The following is a 19,968-nucleotide window of genomic DNA, read 5'->3' on the forward strand; positions in this document are numbered from 1 at the left end:
CGGCCTGGAGCCCGCCGGGCCCAATCGTGCGGCGCCAGGGGCCGTCCCGCCTCAGCCCAGCCCGTCCCGCCGCCCCCAATGGCGGCCGCCGCGCCGGCCGAGCCTCTCCCGCCGCCCCCGCCCCGCCCCGCCCCGCCCGGCCGTTGGCCCTGAGGGGCCGCCATGGCGGCGGGGGGCGGCCGGCTGTGGGGCGAAGCGCTGAGGGGGCTCTCGCTTCTCTTCGTCCTCCCCCCCCCCCCCAACCCTCTCCTCGCAGGGCAGAGGGAGCGGCGCCTTCCTCGCCCCGCGGAGCCGGGAAAAGCCCGGCTGCAAGGACAGGCAAGGCTGTGCGGGGGAGAACACGGGGCTCTGGAGGGCGCGGGCGGGGGGGGTCTTCGAAAAACGGGTTTGTGTTGTTCAGGGAAAAACATGGCGATAGATTTAAAATACGGCTGTTCCTGTGAGGAGGAAAAGAAAAAAAAAAAAAAAACAAAAAAAAAAAACAAAAAAACAACAAAAAACAAAACAAAAAAAAAAAAAGCACAACCCTGCCGCCTCCTTCTTACTTGACCCGTGTCCAAACGGCAGTTTAAAGAGATCATTTGCATGGCGCGGTGCTACCGGCACGGCCTTCGACCTTTGGCGCGATTTGGCAAATCGGATGGTTCTAATTGCAAAAGCCTTTGAAACACCTTCCCACTGACCTCACGCTGCCCGCTAGAAACCGGAGTACATGAAAACAAACACCTGAAGAGAAAAATGCAAGCTGAGTTTCCATAGGAGCTTAAGAAGGTCACTGTCAGGTTTATCCCAGATATTAATGAGGTAAGGAAGTTTCTGGTGTTTTGGTTGGTTGTTTTTTGGGGTTGTTTTTTGGGGGTTTGTTTGTTTGTTTGTTTTAATTTCAAGAGCATTATCTCCTCTAACTTTTCTTTGTGATTGACATTACCTTATAAGAAGCCCTTGAAAACGTGATACTGGACCTTGTAGGTTTACAGACTGACGATTTCAGTTTCCCAACTAGGGGCTGCACAAGGGCACTGATATTTCAGGCAACCAAGTTCTTTGGGTCCAGCCTATGAAAACAGATTCTTAAAAACTTGGACCTATGTATCTAGTGCTGTTATTAGGTGGCATCCTAATCTGTCAGAGCTGCCATCGATATTTATCATCTACTGCAATGTCATCTTTACTGTGTTCTGAACAAAGCCTGATGTCAGGTCTCCCTTCTGCATTCAGTAGGGGACAGCTAAGCAGTCCCAGTGCCCGCTGCACAATGTGCCTTGACTGCAAAATCCTTCGGCTTCTGGCCAGAAAAGCAGCAAGAACACCCCACAGAGCTCTCACTGTATGGGTCTACTTGTAGAAGAAGGGGTTAGGTAAGCCTGTTAGCAGCTACCAAGATTGTTCTGGTTTCCAGATGTGTGGTGTCCCACTCAGCATTTAGAATGTAGTTTGATGCTGGGAGTCTTTTGGGGATAGCAATACTGTCGTCTGTTACTGCAGGTTGTTCCCTGGTTCCCGTTTGTCCTCCATGAGACAAAGGAAAAACAATGCTCTGTGGAAACCAGGTCTCCTGGCAGTGGGCAAAGAGCGGCAGTTGTCCTGAGCAGAAGTGATCCATACAGAAGTGTATCCAAACTAGCACAGTGATTTTTCAAGAATGAAAACAGGATGTTACCCTATAAAACAGGTATTGCTGTTTACAGAGCGGTACCAGCAGGGGCTTCCAGAAGTGTCGGGGACCTATATGGTATTAGGCACAAGTGCTGAGAAACAATTTCTGCCCTTGATAGTGTGCAGTGAAGGCCAGCACAGAAATTATAAATATAAAAAAAAAAAACAACATCCTGAGCCTTCATGCGAACTGGAACTACTCTTACATTTACAGGGCTTTGGAAGATAAGTGGGAGGCAGCTGAAGAGGCAGCAGCAGGAATTTGAGGTTCCAAGAAAAAAGAGGCAGCAGGCTTAAAGATGAGGCCAGGGTACAACAGCAAGAATCTGCAGGGGACTAAGTCGGGGCACGGGGCCGGGGGGAGGGGCTGCAGTGCAGCACTTGGTGCTTTGAGGGGCCTCTGACAGCACTCAGAGGACAGGAGGCAAAAAAAATCAGAAACAATAAGTGCAGGAACTTGTACTATGCAACATTTGGTTTTGACTGCAGTTAATTTGGACTTTCCCCTTGCATTTTTTTCCCTAAAGGGTGAGTTAAGTTTTCTGGATTCTAGCTCTCCTAAGAAGGATTTTCTGCTCCTGCAAGGTTATCTTTCTTGCTCTTTTCTGTGTTACTGCCTCTGGTTTTGCTTCTCCATCATGTTCCTGACCTTTCCCTCCCCTGCCGCCTGCTCTGCTTTATTTTGTTCTCGTTTTCCTTCACAATTTGCACATTTTTTTTCTGTGATTATTTCTCTCCTGCTACCTCTCTTCCCTTTTTTACTCATTCTTCTTCCCTGCATGCTTCCATCTTCGGATTCTAAAACCTTAACTGACTCTCTGACTGGAAAACAAACCAAACTACCAGGGGCAGGGGGGAGGTTGGTTGCCGGTGTGATAGCATGCCGCCCAGCGTTGTGAGTAAACACACAGCAGCTGTGATTCTTGGGTGGGTGGAAAAGAAATGTCCATTGTAATCTCCATGTATTATATCTCAGATCAAGCTAGAAATGCAGAGCAAACTAGTTCTGAACACTCTGCTTTTCTCACCAGCACAGTGTGCTGTGCAATGCCTGAATTACAAGTGGGAGCATGTACTTTTTCACCATGCTTTCTATCCTCATAAGTGAAAGATCATTCCCTGTGGTACACTCCTAGCTAATCATCAATCTGTACTCTCCAGGTTTGCTAGCAGATCAGAAGAGACCATAAAACATCCCGTGGTTGTGGTGAAGGGAAGCAGCCACCCTCTTAACACTGACCTTCAAATATTTGCCAATAGCTATCAATTTGCAGGTCACTTTTCAAAGGCAGTCCCTTCAAAATCAAGTGAGCTGATGTGGGAAAGGCACGCACGGCCGCTGTCAGACCTTAAGTGCACTGAGAAGCTCCACAGGCTCTAGCCCTGCTGTGGGCATGTGGCTGTCTGTGCTCATGGCCAGCCCTGGCATGGCAACAGCTGTCAGTACGGACCTCGGGGCTGGGAAAGGAGCTGCAGGAAACCTTGTTGGAGATCTCTGTCCCTTGGCTCGGGAGCCAAATTTAAGCTCAGGCCCTTGTCTGACCTATGCCATAGGTATGCCCGTGCCTGGCTGTGTACCTCGCTGATCCCGTGCTTCCTCGTAACTTCCTGGCTTGACCTCGAGCCTGTCTTGTCCTTGTGGTCAGGCTTGGTGGGCCTTGGACCATAGCTTACCCCTGTTGCTGCCACCAGCTGGCCTGGCTCTCCTTGTTTGGGTGCCGTGGGGCTGTCAGTGAGGTCCCTGCCTGCCTCGCCAAGCCTGCCCCAGCTTGCTCGCACTGGTGGAACAGCCATGCTTCTCCTCGCTGACAAGGACTGCACACAATCCTCAGGGTGTGGGTGAAAAGTGCCTTCCTTCTTACAGAGAAGTGGGCTTTTTGGCGCCCTTGCCAGGTATTGCCCTTGCATAAATAATAATAAGTGTTAACATCGAAACACGACTAAGAAAGCAAATAAGCGTTCTGATTGGAAAGAAGAAAGTGAAATCGTATTATTTTTGGCACCGTTCAAATGACATGCAATGCCCAGCTCTCAAACTCATGATCTATACTTTTATGGGTGATGTGACATCCCTTGTGGGCTTAGACTTTAGGATATGATAGTCTTGTTTCCTCTGGTTATCTTATGCAACAAGTTGCTCTCTCGTTTGGGACCCATGACTTACACAGAAACAGAAGGCATTCTGAAACAGGATGGTTATGGTGCAGGCTGAGCAGATTCACAGGAGCACCCAGATCAAACTGCTGGCTCTAAAGTAGTTCTCACTGGTAGGAAAGACGGGGATCAGCTGCATGTCTGTTGCCACAGGACTCCTCTCAATTCAGACGGCATGGCTTGCTTCTGTCCAGGTAAAGATGGAAAATAAACTCCTATATCTAAACACTGTGCAGTTTCTGGGAAGGTCAGCTCAAAATCATGCCTAGAGGATTAGCTGGAGTCATTAAAACAAAAGTCTGGTTTCTGGACTTAGTGATCCCAGGTGTGGTAAATTAATCTTGGCTGGCCACCGGGTGCCCACCAAGCTGCCCTATCACTCCCCCTGCTCAGCGAGCGGTGCCCTCACTGCTCAGCAGTAGCCAAAACACTGGTGTGTTTTCAGCACGGCTCTAGCTACCAATAGAAAGCACAGCACTATGAGGGCTACTGTGGTTAAAGTTAACTGCATCCCAGCCAGTCCCAATACACAGTGTTATCTGGAAGTAAAAAAAATGGTTGTTTATCCCAAAACTTTAAATGGCTTTTGAGTATTCAGGCAGCTTATTTGGAAACAGAAACAGTTTTTGCTGAGCTTTTTTGCTGTTAGTGAAGAATCTGTCCTCTGAAATGCAGGGAAAAGTGAGCTAGAACAGAATGTTCCTAGCTCTTCACATTGAGCCTTTGGCATTCTCCATTTTTAGCTATGCAAATTCAATTTGTCCTTGAACTTGAACCATTGTGAAGTATCGTAAGTTAGAAGTTGTGATACTTCAAACCATTAGGATGCCAGACATGGTAACTTTGTATTAGAAATACATAGTTGAAAAATATGATCTCTGGAATGGTCGCACAGCAACAGAGCTGATACTGTGACTTCACAGTGACGTGACTTGAGTCTTACAAAGATAATATCCCAGATCAGAATTCAGTCATCTGTCTGCTGAGAAGAAGCACAAGCTTATTTCTATCTTAATGATTAAAGAATATTCCTAATGACCTTTGAAGAGATGTTGTAATCTGACAGCAGGAAATTATTCTGGCTTTTGAATATGTGACAAATATTTTAAAGCAGGCTTTTAAGTGGTTTCCGTAGCAACCACTCTTCACTAGAGATGCGATTAAGTATCATGCTGGATTTGGATCAGCTTTGCAATATTAAAGACACTTGTTTAAAACGCTGCCAGGCCACGCGCAGTTCCCCCGGATCACAGAGGGAAGCTTGCTGCCTGCCAGACTTTTTTTCCAGGCATGCGAGGCCACACCTCTGGGTGGTGAGCTAGCATGGGCGCCCTGATGGGTGGAGGAGCTGGACCCGCTCACTATTGGCTGCTCTCTATTTCTCATTCTCCTACCCCTCCACCCCCCCACCCCAAGAAAATACTAGTGACTTGTGATTCAATTTCAAAGAGGTATCAAACACAGCTCTTAACTGAGCGCGGCTCATATTCTTTTTTTTTTGTCTTTTATCTCCAGCGTCTGGGCATCAGATAATTGGTCCTTCAATCCCATATTCAGTTCTTATGATCAACAGGAAGGTAAAGCCATTAGCAGGGTTAATGGTGGAGAATCTGGGAAGTGTCATTAATATCAAGAAGCGCCTCTCCTGCTCTCCACCAGAGCTTTGCAGTTATTTAATCCGATTCAGATTGCCTTCCCTATTTGCTATGGACATCTGGGATTTATGGCAACTTTAGCAGAACTGACCCGAGGATCTTAAAGAAAACAAATGCTGCTCAGGGGAAATGTGTTTAACAGTGGTCCTAACGGAGGGCATTCGCCCGGCGTTTGTCATCAGCCCTGTGAGAGCCTGATCGGATGCCCCAGCAGAGTAATTTTCTCCTGGTGACGTCTCACTTTGTGCCTTTGTTATCTTGGGATGTGGTTGCTGCAAAGCCTCTATGTGAGGCTTCTCTGAAACTGTTGAGAGGCGCAGAGGCAGGCCTAGAGTAGCACGTGAAAGCTGCCCGCCATGCCCGCAGCGTGTACGGTGCTGAGTACAGTGAGTTCTTTCGCCCTGCCCTGGCACCCAGGAGGTCTGGGTTTCTGTGTGCAGTGGGAAATGCCACGTCCTACCGACAGACTCCCAAATGAATTAATCAGGGTGTTGCCCTGGGAGACAGGCAGCTTCTCTGGCTTCTGTGCCTGAGCTAAAATTGGAGCGGGCATGCAAGAAGGAAGAAGAGGGACTGCCAGTGCCTGACAGTCACTGCATTGTTGGTCTGAAATAGCTCATGTCTGTTGACCTTCAGAGCTGGACTGTGGTGGCCTTTTTCAGGCGACTTGGAAAATAGGGTGATAAAGTGAGGTAATCCCTGACAAGCATCCTTTAAAAGTAAGGGTACTCTGATACTTGTGTTTCTTTAGGTAAGCCTACTCTGCAGAATATCTTGCTTGCCCATTCTTTTCTTCCTGTAATTCTAAAGAGGAAGGCTTTTCTAGAACTGACACTGAAAAAGAGAGTGCTTTTTGACAGTGGTTGCTACCTTGTATTCATGATTTTGAAGGCTGAAATCAGCAGAAATTTCTGAAGGTGGAAATATGCAGAAGTCAGCTCCTGTGTGACCCAGTCTGTGGCATAATTGTATTTCACAGCAGTTTTTATTTCCTGTTGATGCTTAGTTGTTAATACAAACACTGCCTGCTATTATGGAAAGGGTTACTACTTCATCCTAAGAGCAAATAGGAAGAACAGGATAACAGGCATTCAGCATTATGAATCCATACCTCTTCTATAAGACAAAAACTGAGGCGATATTCAGGTTAAAATATGTGTTTGTAAAAAAACCAAAAACACAGGGCCTGCATGCAAAATGAAATCCTGTGGCATTGTTTTGTAATGTAGGTGATTTCATGAAATCTTGTGTTTACAAGTAAACCTGTCAGCTTATAGTGTCTGACCCAAAGTAATACGGAAACTTCTGAGTATCTTCGTGTTGACTTAGTGGGGACTGCACTGGGACCACAGGAAGGTGGATGTGTTCAAAATCACATCCAGCGTTGAACAAAAACTTCATCAGTGTGTAATCTTTGTTTCAGTCATGAGAGCATCACATAGAAATACTATGTGTAGGTAACATACTGCTGCATTCAATGTGCAATCTTTGCCTACTTTGCCATCTACCTTCTGTATGGGCCCATTACAGTTAGTGGAAATGTGGGGTACGGCGTAGTTCCTGTGATTCTGCACTTACAGACTATCTGCAGCTGACATCTTCTGCCATTCTTGGTTATTTTAAAACTCAGGTCACTTCAGTGCAGGAATCAGATGTTTTTTCCTGGGGGACAAGGTGGATGGCAGGGACAAACAGCTGGATGCACACGGAGTAAGGATGCTGAGAACAACCAGAACTGAGTCTACCACCGAGACAATATTTATGGAGAATTGCACTTTTTACTGATTAAGGTAAGATGCATAAACTGGTTACTTTGTCAGTTCAGCTGCAATGATGAGCTCTTTTTCTCAGATGTCAGAGATGTGAAGCATTAACTTAAAGCTCCTTCAGTGAGATGACTGGAGCCTGTGGCTGAGTCCTCGCTTTACTTCATAGTCATGGCTTTATCTCTGCTTCTCATCTGCAAAGTGGGGGCAAAAAGACTTCTCAACATCAGTGGGAGTGTTGCAAGAGTGATCACAGGAGCAGTTGTGATGAGTTCAGCAAAAGCTGGACTAACTCCTGGGCTGGCTGTTGAGGGGAGTACCGCTCCACGAGCAGTGTGAGGCTGAGCAGCCCACTTGTTACTGCATTGCAAGTAACTCCATGTATTCATGTCAGCGTTGTGCACAGCTAGCATGAAGCTTTGTGGAAGTGTCAGGGCACCTTCATTGCCACTGTTGGTTTCCTTCAAGAACTGAGGAGGATTACCGGGTGCCCTGTCTACTGTGTTTGGGCTTCCTGGAGCACCAACATTTGTGCTGATCCTTCCCTGGTGCCCACTGACACAACAGTGTCCCAGCCTTCTCCAGCTGCGGCCACACAGACCACCCTTCCCTGTTAGAAAGGGATAGTGTCACGTGGAAAAAACTGACAAAAAGAGCCACTTTCATTCTGATGGATGACAGTGAGCAGGCATTAGCTTGGGGTGTATTCCAAGTGGCCTTTGATGCAGTGCCAAGGACAGTGGTCTTCCAGGTCTTCAGGGTGTTATGGTAATTGTGGTAGTAAGTAACAATGCTTGTTGATGTGCAAAAGAAATCCTGAAAATGTTTCCAAACTTGAAAGGATTTGCTGATGGCCAGGCCTAATGATTGAGCCCCATGCAGTTAGTTACTTTTCGATGGAAACATTTCACCATTTTCAGAAGATCAGTTTCATCTTCAAAAATGCATCTTCAGCTTCAAGTTCAAATCCCCCACTGACAGAAGAGAGCACACGGCTCAGTTGAGACCAACAGGACTCCACCCCCTTACCTCAGCAGTAAATAAATCCTGCTTCTGCCTTTTCACCTAATCTCTTCAGCACAAAGAAATGAATGATATTGTCAGCATTTGAGGGAAAAGGCCTGTTTAATTTTCAGGGCAACACAATACAGGGAGTGGAAAGAGATAATATTTGTGTTTAGCTTTGTTCAAGGAGTGGAAGTGCCATGGTTACATTGCTAAATGTCACACTGCTTGCTCTGCTTGCATCTATTCACCTGAGCAGGATTAACTATGTAGGATGATATTTAGGAATATTATTTGAATATTTTCAAGACCAGGTGGAGGGTAATTCAGAAACCAGTGTTGAAAAGAGTGGCACATACCATAGTAAGTATGGATGAAAACAAAAATGAAGAATGGCTCCTCAATTCTTGGCTCTGCCATGACAAGAGGTGGCAGAGCTTACATGGTTTTTGCATCTAGCTAAGGGAATTCTGATTTCGAGGAGGTAAGCACATTCTGGTTCAGTCTGTCACCTATTGTGTTCTAACTCTGGGCAAGCCTGGCCCAGATGTAGTCCTGAGTGAACACCCAAACACTGGAGGTTATTCACTCAGTTGGGAAAACCTGGGTAAACAGAAGCATTTCCTCACAGGTTTTCACAGGTCCTAACTCCACATGCCTTGGATCGCTGCTTCAGGAGACCCTCCTGAGCTGTTTGGCTGTCTGTCTTCACCTTCCAGGTGAGTCATTTTGTGCAGTTGCATTTGTGCATGATTATGTTCTCTCTCACATTTGGGGTTTCAGGTTGCCTTCAGCCTGTATTTAAGATCTCATCTTTTTCTACACCACCGTGAAACAACTATTTCTCTAACCTGGCTTGATCCATGTATTGAAATAAGCAAAAACGTGTTTTATGCTTGGTGCCACAAATAAGAAAATGCATGAATGGGTTGGCCCACATTCAGGTAAGATTTTGGAGAGGTGCAGGATGTATGGAAGTGCAACCTTTCTTCAGCAAAACACAGTAGTGTCAGGCACATCCAGTGTATCTTGCTGAGCTCTTAAATATAGTGCTTTTATTTAGTGCTTGAGTCCACAAGCCATGATGCTTCTTCAACAGTATACTTCCATGGGGAATTAGTGACACTCAAGTCATTAAAAAAACACCTCCTGTTTCTTTCTAGAATTTTCTTTTCTGGGGAGCATGGGGGAAGTCATCTCATAGCAGTAAAATCAATGGGAATTTTCTTATTGACACCAGGAAAGTTTTTTACTGTAGAACACAACCAGCCAGGATGCTCCATGAAAGTACATTTAACTTCTGTTAAATCTCCCCCCCACCTCTAGCCCATTTCCTTCCTCCCTGCAATCGTTGTGCTCCGTTGGACAGTTGCCTCTTACACAGAGCAGGGTGCATTGCGGTGGCACCCTGCCACCACCACCGTTGTCTGAGGATTTACAAGGTCTGGTTTTAAACACCCTTGCAACAAACAGAAACATGTACGCACACTGCTTCTGTTTTAACAGCTGTCAATCCTAAATCACTGCGTGAACAGTGAATGAGAAGCTAGAGTGCATCTTTTCCAATCTGCTGCTTTAGGTCTGGGCTGGAAGTGCAGCGCTGGAGTGGAGGATCCTTTCCGCACGCTGCTGCGTCCCTAAGCAGACTCCGGGCAGCTGAGAAGGAGGCCTGGCCGTTCCCCAAGGCATCTCTGCAGGGGCTGATAACCAGTACTCCAGCCACGCAGGAGACCTGGACCTTGGCTCTTCATTTCAGGGGCACCAAGACCAGAAGACCAGCTGTTAGGGTCACCATTGATACCCTATTCAAGGTAAGTTGAGTTGTCTGCTGTTTCTGCAAGATTTATACCTCCTCTTCTCCACAGGCACCTCTTGTCTCTTTTTGTTTGGCCTCTGCACTGGCTGAGGCCTCCGCTTACCACAGCAGTCACAATGTACCTGTTTCCGAATTTAGTGTATTACTGTGTGAGCCTTTGGAAAAGCAGCATTCTTAGACTGTCTTTTAAGTAACTAATTTTAAATGGCATGTTAATAAATGTTGCTTACTACTTTTTCGCCACATAGGAACACTTGACCTTTGCACAAAATACATTCAAAATATTTGACAAAGCCATGCAAAATATTATCCTTATTTCTTACTGGAATTTCTAAAACATCTGACTAGAAACAACATTAAGGGAGTTGGAAATTAACAGGGCTCCAGCGTGACCTGCACAGTAAAGTGTCACTTAATGCAGACAGTGTGGTACTGTCTTCTTTCAGTGAATGCTTTGGTGTCGTAAGGACGGAATAAAGAAAAGGCAGTGTGCCCAGTACAACACAATATACATCAGCAGCAGCAAATTTAATTTGTTTGTCTCTAAGGGCAAGGTAATGCACTTAAGTAATTCTGTAGTGCAGCAAAGCTGAATTTCACAGACCTCAGTCTATGACAGTAAGAAATCAAGACATGAGACACCTGTTGCAGATGGCCCAGCTCCTTGTTGGGCGCTTTCCCAACATGTATAAATGAGGGGGGAGGGGGTATCAGTTACAGGTGGACAATCCAGCTGACAGGACAGACCTTCAGACACTTCGAAAGCAAACGCAAAGAGTAGCTGTAACACATCTGCTTCACCTGCAGTCTGAGGGCAAAGTAGTGCTGCAGCCACCCACTTCATGCCTTTGGACAACACCAACTCGCTGCCCACCTCTTTAAATGCACTGCAGTCAAAATCATAGTTTATGGGAAGACTGTTTGAAGACAAAAGGGCCTTCATAAAGAAGAAAGCAAAAACCATCCAAAGGCCAGACTAAGAGGTATCCGAGTAGCTCATACACACCTTGGGCAGTAGTAGCAAAAACTGGGGGTGAAATGGCACATGGACTGCAAAGTTACTCTAATGTCCTTTCCCTGAATCATCACATGGAGAACAATCTGTCTCCCCACAGAGCTATCCTCCCTTGTGCCCGTGTCTGTACAGGGGAGTCATTGCCTGCTCCACTGGAAACACAATGTTTTTGTAAATGCATTACTCTGACAAAATTACTTTTGTGTCTTGCTGTTAGTAATAAGGACCAGCTCTGAAAACAGCAATTCTTTTAAGACGTGTGCCTGCTCATCTGCCTTCCTCATTGCCAGCAAGAATCCAAAGGGCACATTAAATATAACCTTGGACTCTGGTACAGAAATAAATCATGCAACATGACCCGCGTATCAGTCGCATTGCAGTTTCTATTGCACTGATTTTTATTAGAAAGTGTTTTGCTTTTATTGAAAATACTCTATGAATGCAAACTCCACAAAGAAAAAAAAGCACAAAACATGAGTACTGTCCAAGTCCTGCTGAGATTCTCTGCAGCCCATGGGTGACAGACAAGATCTTCGCTGTTATGTCCCATGCCTCGCAAGGGCTGTGGTTTCCCCCATCCAGCAACTCTCATAGGGGTCAGCTATACAGTGCCACAGGAGCCAATGGCTGGAAAACCCATTTTGTAATTCCATGCTCCAGTTTGGTCTCTGAGGAAATGCCCCAGGGTGGTGCTGGAGTAGTGCTGCCCGCAGGCAGTGGTAGTTCAGGTATCTGGGTTCCCTGGATAGCCCATTCTCTGATAACTCTGCCTCAGCAAAACCTTTGCTTCAGGCCTCCATCTGTGCAAGGGCAATCATTAGACTTTACTACTGCCCCAAGCAGTGGCTTCACGAGACACTGTAAGAAGCAGAAGGGTTCCTGTCCACTGGGACACCCAAATACAGCAGGCGGGCTGCTTCACACCGCCTGTCCTGGGATGTGCTCCATCCTGTCCCACAGGGACAGGCAGAGCAAGTCAGGTAGCACAACACCTGAGGTCAGCTCAAGGCTTGCCAAAAGCTCCTGGGTGAGCCAAGTCCAAAAGCGATCCCTCAGAGAGCAGCATATGGGCCCACAGGAGTCAGAGACTGCCTGCTCACTCTTCCCTCTCGATTTTTTTGAGGCACTCAAACGTGTTTTTACTTCCTGTGCAAAGGGAAGATGTCCAGCATTCACTGACACTGCTGGCTGCTGCTTCAATGAACTGGGATTCATTTTGTGATTGGTTTTGCAAACCTGGGGAGAAGCGGTATTGTGCATTGACCTGCTCCTGCTGCTTTTCAGGGGCAACAGAAACATCCCTGATGTTCATCAGCAGTGCTTTTTGGTGGCACCAGAGCCTTGGACCACTGCCTGGGTAAGTGCCATCCCAGTCAGGGAGTCATTTGTCTTTGGGTTTGGGTTCTCATAGAAGAGGATTACTTGTTTAGTGCTCGAAACCAAGATTTTTCTCTGGGATATGTTGATGTAAATTTTTGACTTTGTAGTAGTCCAGTATTGTTGTCCTCCTTCAGAGCAGCTGGAGGTGGTGCAAGTCCTCTGTGAGGGGAGTCAGACCACGATTTCTCCTCAGCATAGTTTCCTGCTGCAAAACCACAAGAGGGAAAAGTCTGTAACTTGTGGTATTTCTGCTCCATCTCTTAATGAAGGAATTACTCCAACTCATTAAAAAATGTTAGAGGTGAAACTATCTAGCTCATAGGCCCTTTCATTTCCTACTCTAATAACTTGGACTCTTTTTTTTTTTTTTTTTTTTTTTTTTTTGAAAAAAGCTACCACCACTAGGTGATCACTTGCAAACTTTTGAATTTTCATGGAACTTGCATGCAAAAATCCCAGCTGATGATGATTTTTGCCAAAAGGTTTGAAATAAAATCCTGGCTTTGGTAGTAAACTAGTACTTTTTGGCACTCTATAAAAATTCCAAATGTTTAAAAAGTCACAGAATCCACAATTCCTGTAACAAACCTTAAGTACTGCTAATCACAGCAGTAATGAGCTTTCAATACTAAAATCTCTCTGGCAGATAGGTTGGGAAGGAAGGGGTATGCTATCTGTGTGTGCTGAGATGCTGCATGGTGTTACATGCTCCTGAGCTTCTCACTTGTTTTTTGTTTCACAGGTTCCAGATGTGTATGGGCTTTTCTCTGCCTCTTCACAGAGAAATTGGATGTCTCTTTTGAAGACACATTTTAATCAAGTGGAAATTACTGGAATCACTACAGGGGGGAAATAGTTCAAAATCTGTGGCCTGTATCATGCAGGCTTTTTGGATCCACATTGAACAACCCATGGATACTTGGAGAGGGAGCCTGTTTCCTACTCCAACACTGGCTTCAGTTGAACTGCAGCTTGGTAATGAAGGAGGAAAAAACAGCACTCACCATCCTTTTAGCCCTTATGCCTCCTAGGTAGGAAACTTACTCCTGGTCTGTAGGTCTTGCTGTGTTTTCAGGATGAGGTCGTATGCCCTGCGCTAAGCCAAACCAACTGCTCAGGGCTGTGCCATGCCCCATGGAGGAAAGTACTGCTTTCTGGCTAGAGATGCAAACTACTCTGCTGAGAAGTGGCATGCTGATGTTGAGCTGAGCAGCCCTTTCAGCATTACAAAGCCTTGCTGGGCAAATATACATCAGTTGAGCGGCGTACAAAGCAGGGTAGACGGTCTGGGCATTTCTGTACTTTGTGGGCTCTGGACTCACGGGCCAGCAGCCTGGAACTTCCCTGAGAGCCTCTGAGGCTCAGGTAGGCTGATGGCACGTGGTCATGAGACAGACCTGCTGGGAAAGGGGAGGGCTGCGCACTGGCTGGTGGTTGCTGACTGGATCACACTCATCCTGGAGGGAACAGTCCAGGAGAAAGACATGCCGACACCATCACACCTCCAGATGAACATCTCCCTACAGGTGGACCGGGCTACATCTTCATTTTGAGACTAAAAAGATTTCCTGGCCTGAAGAAATGAGGCGTTTCACTCCATATGGATGTGCTGATATCGGCTGCTAGGGGTCATTAATACACACCTATTAGCCATTTTTATTTTAAGAATATCAAGTAGTACTTGTATCTACCATCTGTAGGGTTTTTTTTTATTTTATTTTTTTAGTGGATTAGGTTGAAAAAGGTTTCCTTTCGGGACTGCAGGCCCAAACCCATCCTCACAAGTGTGAGGGTACCAACCCCTGGAGATGTATGTTTGACCCAGAAGCACAGATCCCTGTATTGCACCCAGTACCAGCAAGTACCGGTCTGAGGACAGGTGGGTGCAAGGTGCTGCATCATCTGGGAAGAAGCTGCTTGAAGGTCAGCTGCTGCACAGTGCCCTCTGCGTGCAGGCTTTCTGGTCTATGGGGGGCACGCGTGGGGCTCGCATCCCGACACAGCCAGCTCACGATGACAAGAGAAAGCTGTGGTAAGCCCGACAAAGTTGCTTGGATGGCACATCTTACACTGCCCGCTTTATGGTAGAAAGGGGGAGAACAAAACTCCCCAGTGGGTAAAGAGGACAGAAGCAACGCCGCAGCACTCCGGCAGCATTGTGTGCTTCTGTAGCAAGCAGCAGTTTATAAAGCACCTGATGATACTTTAGTAGAAACAGGAATTTTTCAGTGCCTCAGGTGGGAAAGGGACTAAGACTGTAACAGTAACATAACAGTTGATTTAAATATCTCAGAGTAATTACCATGCAAGAGCCCCCTTTGGTGCAGCAACACCCATCTGCCTTGCTTAGGTATTCTGAAGGAAAAAAAGAAATAGCTGAGATGCTGCTTTTCTGCAGTGCCTCCGTAAGATGACACAGCAAGCTTTCTCAGTAACTTGTTAATGTAAGATGAAAAGCAGCATCTTTCTTTCTGAGACCAGGCTGTATTTATTTCCCTTAACGCTTTCCAGCCAAGCTACCTGTAGTGTACTTGAGCACTCTGGAACCTGTAAGTGGTTCAAGCCACTTAATTCTTTCTTGGCTTTGGGCTCCTGGGAGTTTTCCCTGCCCCGGAGAGCTGATGAAATAACATCAACTGACATTTAATGTCCTGTGGTGGGGTGCTGCAACGAGCTCCCTGCCTCGGTTCCCATCAATAACGCACTTCTCTGAGTAAGGTTAGTGCGGGACAATCCAGAGGCTGTTGCAGTTAACGACCAGCTTCTGATCCGCCTTCTCACAGGGAGCAGCTGCGGGGACGGGCAAGGTCAGCCCGGCCTCGGGAAGCCCCGCTCCGCCAAGAGCTGTCGGTACCGGCCGGGGCTGATCCTTGGGCCCAGCGGCACCAGAGCTGCGGCTGCACCGAGGGAAGTGAGCGGGACCGGGTGGAGCCGCTGCCGAGCTCCTGGGGACGCTGGGATGTGCATGGGGCTGTGGCTCCGGTCCCCACCCCGCCCCGGCTGCCGACGGGCCACCGAAACGCGGTACGGTGGGAGGGGGCGCGGGAAGGTGTCTGGTGCCGCGCATGCGCAATGGTGCCCGCCCCCCCGCGGCCACCTGGCGACCGAAACGCGGCATTGCGTGGCGTTCGCCAGTGCCGCACCGCGGTGCCGGCGAGGTGGCCGCTCCGCCGCCCCCGCCGCTGCCTCCCGGTAAGGAAGGGGGCAAGGGCCGCCGCCGCCCAGGGCTCGCTGCTGCTGCTGCTGCTGCTGCTGCCGCCCGGGGCTCGCTGCTGCTGCTGCTGCTGCTGCTGCTGCCGCCCGGGGCTCGCTGCTGCTGCTGCTGCTGCCGCCGCTGCCGCCCGGGGCTCGCTGCTGCTGCTGCTGCTGCCGCCGCTGCCGCCCGGGGCTCGCTGCCGCCCGGTGACGGAAAGGCGGCGCTGCAGCGCCGGGCCGCCAGGGGGCGCCGCCGCCCTCGCTGCCGCCGCCGCCCGGTGGCGGGAAGGCGGCGCTGCGGCCGGCAGCGTCTGCGTCGCCGCGGGGGCTGCCGGCCCGTGGTTGATTCTCAGAATCAATTTCGGTTGGAAAATACCTTTAAGACCCTAAACCGAACGCTGACAAGTCCACCACTAAACCACGTCCCCAAGCGCCACATCCACACAGCTTTTAAATCCCTCCAGGCATGGTGACTCAACCACTTCCCTGAGCAGCCTGTCCCAATGCTTGACAACACTTTCAGTGAAGAAATTTTTCCAAATATCCAATCTAAACCTCGCCTGGCACAGGTTGACACCATTTCCTTTCATCCTATCTCGTTACTTGGGAAAAGAGACCAACACCCACCTCTCTACACCCTCCTCTCAGGTAGTTGTAGAGAGCAATAAGGTCTCCCCTCAGCCTCCTTTTCTCCAGACTAAACCACCCCAGTTCCCTCAGCCGCTCCTCATAAATCTTGCTCTCCAGGCCCTTCACCAGCTTTGCTGCTCTTCTCTGGACGCGCTCCAGTACCTCAGTGTCTTTCTTGTGGTGAAGGGCCCAAAACTGAACACGGCGTTCGAGGTGCGGCCTCACCAGTGCCGAGTACAGGGGGACGATCGCTGCCCTAGTCCTGCTGGCCACACTATTGCTGACACAAGCCAGGATGCCGTTGGCCGCCTTGGCCACCTGGGCACACTGTTGGCTCGTATTCAGCCGGGTGTCGACCAACCCCCCCCAGGTCCTTTTCCACCGGGCAGCTTTCCAGCCACTTCTCCCTGAGCCGGCAGCGTTGCCGGGGGCTGTGGTGACCCAGGCGCAGGCCCGGCACTGAGCCTTGTGGAGCCTCATACAACTGGCCTCAGCCCATCGACCCCGCCTGTCCCCATCCCCCTGCAGAGCCTTCCCACCCTCAAGGAGATCAACACTCCTGCCGTACTTGGTGTCATCAGCAAATTTACTGAGGGTGCACTTGATCCCCTCATCCAGATCATTGATGAATTCCTCCTCCTAGGTGTTGTCGCCTGACACTTTCTAAACTTTCTTTCAACATCTCCGTCTATGTGGTTCAATGTCCCTATTTTTTAATTCTTGCCTATGTTTATTGGACCTTCTTGCCTTTTAAATCCTCTTTCTGTGTTTCTGTATTGGGTTTGTGTGTCAAGGGTTTATCAGCAGCAGTGCTGCAGGGGTGACTTCTGTGACAAGACACCAGGAGCTGCCCCCATGGTAGACAGAGCCAGTTCCAGCCATCTGCAAGAAGGACCTGCTGGTGGCCAAATCTGGGCCACAGTTCTCCAGGTGTGGCCTCACCACTGCTGAGCAGAGGGGAAGGATCATTACACGTTGCTACTGCCCCGAGCAAGGTGGTTTCACCAGAGACTGTAGGAAGTGGAGGTATTCCTGTCCACTGTCCCATCAGACTGGCCTGTGAGGGAGATGCCTGGCAACTGGCAGGAAACAAGAAGAGGAGGTGAGTTGTGCAACATGGTTTTTATATCTGCCTTATAAAACAAAATAATTTCCTATTGCCAGAACTGGTTATGGAAGACGTGTCCATCCACACTAGGACTAGATTTGAAAGATGTGTGGAAAGAAGTCCTCACCTTAATTATGAAGGTCTAGCACCTCTATTTGTAGTAGAAAGGCTTTGTGGGAAAAGGGAGTATTTGCCTGCTTAGAAGGGGTTACAACTCCCACCTAGGAATAAATGTGGTTTCATAATTCAGAATCCAGCTTCTTGTAAAGCTTTGGGAATATAGATGTGCTGGGTTTCTGTGGCAGGGGAGGGGGGCTACAGCGGTAGCCCCTGTGAGAAGCTTCTCAAAGCTCCCCCAGCTCCAAGTCAGACCCACCTCTGGCCCCGGCCGAGCCAACCAGTGATGGTGGCAGCGCCTCTGGGATAATGTATGTAAGAAGGGGAACCTGGGAGGAAGTGGGGACTTGAGTGAGGAGGAGTTGGGAGAAGGATGAACACTGAGGTCAGTGGAAGAAAGAAAGGAGAAGGAAGGGGGGGAGGTGTGCTGGAGCAGAGACCCCTGTATCCCGTGGTGAGACAGCAGGGCCGCCCCCCTGCCACCCATGGAGGTCCACGGTGGAGCAGAGGCCGACCTGAAGCCTGTGGAGGAGCCCACGCCAGGACAGGCGTCTGTGCTCAAAGGAGGCCGGGACTCTGAGGGGAGAAGCAGCCCCCGCTGTTGTGGTTCGGCGCTGGGAGGGCTGCAACACGCGGGGGGGACCCACGCCGGAGCAGCTCGGGAACGGCTGCGGCCCGTGGGGAGGCCTCACTGTGGAGAAGGTTCATGGAGGGCTGTCTGCAGGGAGAGGGGAGCCCCGGGGAGCAGGGGAGGGATGGGCAGCGTTCACCCCCCCTCCTGAGCAGGAAGGAGCGGCGAGCTGGCTGTAACCCCCATCCCCTGCCCCTGCGCCGCTGGGGGAGGAGGGGGAGAGATGGGGAGCAGAGCTGAGCCCGGGAAGAAGGGAGGGGTGGGGGGAGGTGGTTTTGGATGTGGTGGCGCTTCTCACTGTCCCACCTTGTCTGTTAGGTGTTGTCTTTGTTAGTGTTTGAATGAAAGTGATGTTCTTTCTTTTCTTCCCCTCAGGGGTCTGTCTTTTGCTCCTGACCAGTAATGGGTGAGCCACCCCTCCCTGTCCTATCTTAATTCCCAAGCCTTTTACTTTATTTTCTCCCCATCTCTGAGGGGGAAAAGGTGAGTGAACGGCTGCATGGTGCTCAGTTGCCCTCTGGACTCAAACTATAACAGTAGAGGAAGCAACATCTGTTGTCTTTAGCGTTCTCCATTTCCCATGAAAGTGCTTAATCATTCTACACTTTTGTCTCTACCACCCAATATTACTGGTCTTTGCAATCAGTCTTGTCAAGATGAAGCAGTTTTGTAGTACCCTTTTCTACTAATTGTTATGTAAGATAAGGACAATGTAAAGCAGAAAAATGCTTGTTCTCAGCTTCCCTAAATCAAATCTGTTCCAAGGATCTTTCTAGAGTTTAGAAGAAAGGAGAAGTCACTATCCTTATCATACAGTGCAGACGAAGTGAAGGGCACCTTTAAAGTCAAGGAGAGCCAACAGCATACAGCTCAGTCAACACTTCAGGGTGTGATTGTTTTTTTTTTTTTAAAAAAGGGGCATGAGAATCTTGTTGAGTCTTGCCCTTTCAGGTTTCCAGTCTAAACAAAATGGATTTATATTAATTCTGTTTAAATGATCATCCTTTTAATAACACTTTATTCTTGCTACATGTGTCAAAGATTATTTTAGTGTTCTTAAGAAATTTAACCTTGTAGTACCTTTTTTCTTTTTTTTTTTTTTTTAACCACCAGTGAAAACTAGAAGTTCCTACCAAAACAGACTCCTTTATAGAAACCTGCATTTTTTTTTATACACAGACCATACAAACTATTATCAAGTAATCACCAGAAACCATGCTTTATTCAACATATACTTTTTAACCCACCAGAATAAAACCAAGCAACTTTGTCCAAAAATCTGACTGTAGTGTTGGGCCTTTCTTTATTTGGAAGATCTATGTGATCAATTTATTTAAACATGTTTAACTTCTGGACATAAATTGTCTTTAAGAATTCAAGCAAGTCTACTGACTGACTTTAATGAAAGGAAAACTCAAGAGGCCTCACTAGCTTTTGTTGCTTTCTGTAACTTAGAAGGTTTTTTTCTATCTAACATTGATGAATCTACTGCACAACAAAATAAGTATTCCTGTATAACTTATTTATGTACTCATGTTTGAAGAAGGAATCAGCCGCATTTTACTTAGTATCTAAATCAGAAAAATTATTCTTTCTAGAAATAAAAAAGCAATCTTCCATTTTATTTTAGTTGTCGTAAAGCATGCATAATACACACTATCCCCAAATTTCCCTTTGCTTCTACCTTACAAGCAAAGCAAACCATAAGTTCTTTGTTTTAAATTCCCCTCTCACGTTCTCTGATAACTCCCACAACTGTTTTTGCGCTTCCAGCTTAGCAAATCTTACAGTCAAGGTAAATCTACAGAAATAACTGGCATAGCAAAAAAGTAAAACCAAC

At 47.9% G+C, this 19,968-nt stretch overlaps 1 long non-coding RNA gene across 5 annotated transcripts; it reads left to right on the top strand.

The window, feature by feature from the left end:
* Window positions 1–117: 117 nt before the first annotated feature.
* LOC116960700 lies at window positions 118–17,368 on the top strand. Of its 5 annotated transcripts, none has more exons than XR_006165667.1 (8): window positions 118–1,358; window positions 1,486–1,672; window positions 7,096–7,255; window positions 8,868–8,955; window positions 9,816–10,047; window positions 12,352–12,424; window positions 13,190–14,479; window positions 17,067–17,368. It is a non-coding gene; the product is annotated as an uncharacterized LOC116960700 (long non-coding RNA). The 5 variants fall into 5 exon arrangements; XR_006165669.1 differs by lacking the exon at window positions 17,067–17,368 and having other exon boundaries at window positions 122–804; window positions 1,219–1,358; window positions 13,190–14,133; XR_006165666.1 differs by lacking the exon at window positions 17,067–17,368 and having other exon boundaries at window positions 126–1,358; window positions 12,352–12,428; window positions 13,190–14,133.
* Window positions 17,369–19,968: the final 2,600 nt, after the last annotated feature.

Source organism: Tyto alba, unplaced genomic scaffold (assembly GCF_018691265.1).
Source record: "Tyto alba isolate M040663 unplaced genomic scaffold, T.alba_DEE_v4.0 Super-Scaffold_23, whole genome shotgun sequence".
In the NCBI taxonomy this organism is placed as follows: Eukaryota; Metazoa; Chordata; class Aves; order Strigiformes; family Tytonidae; genus Tyto; species Tyto alba.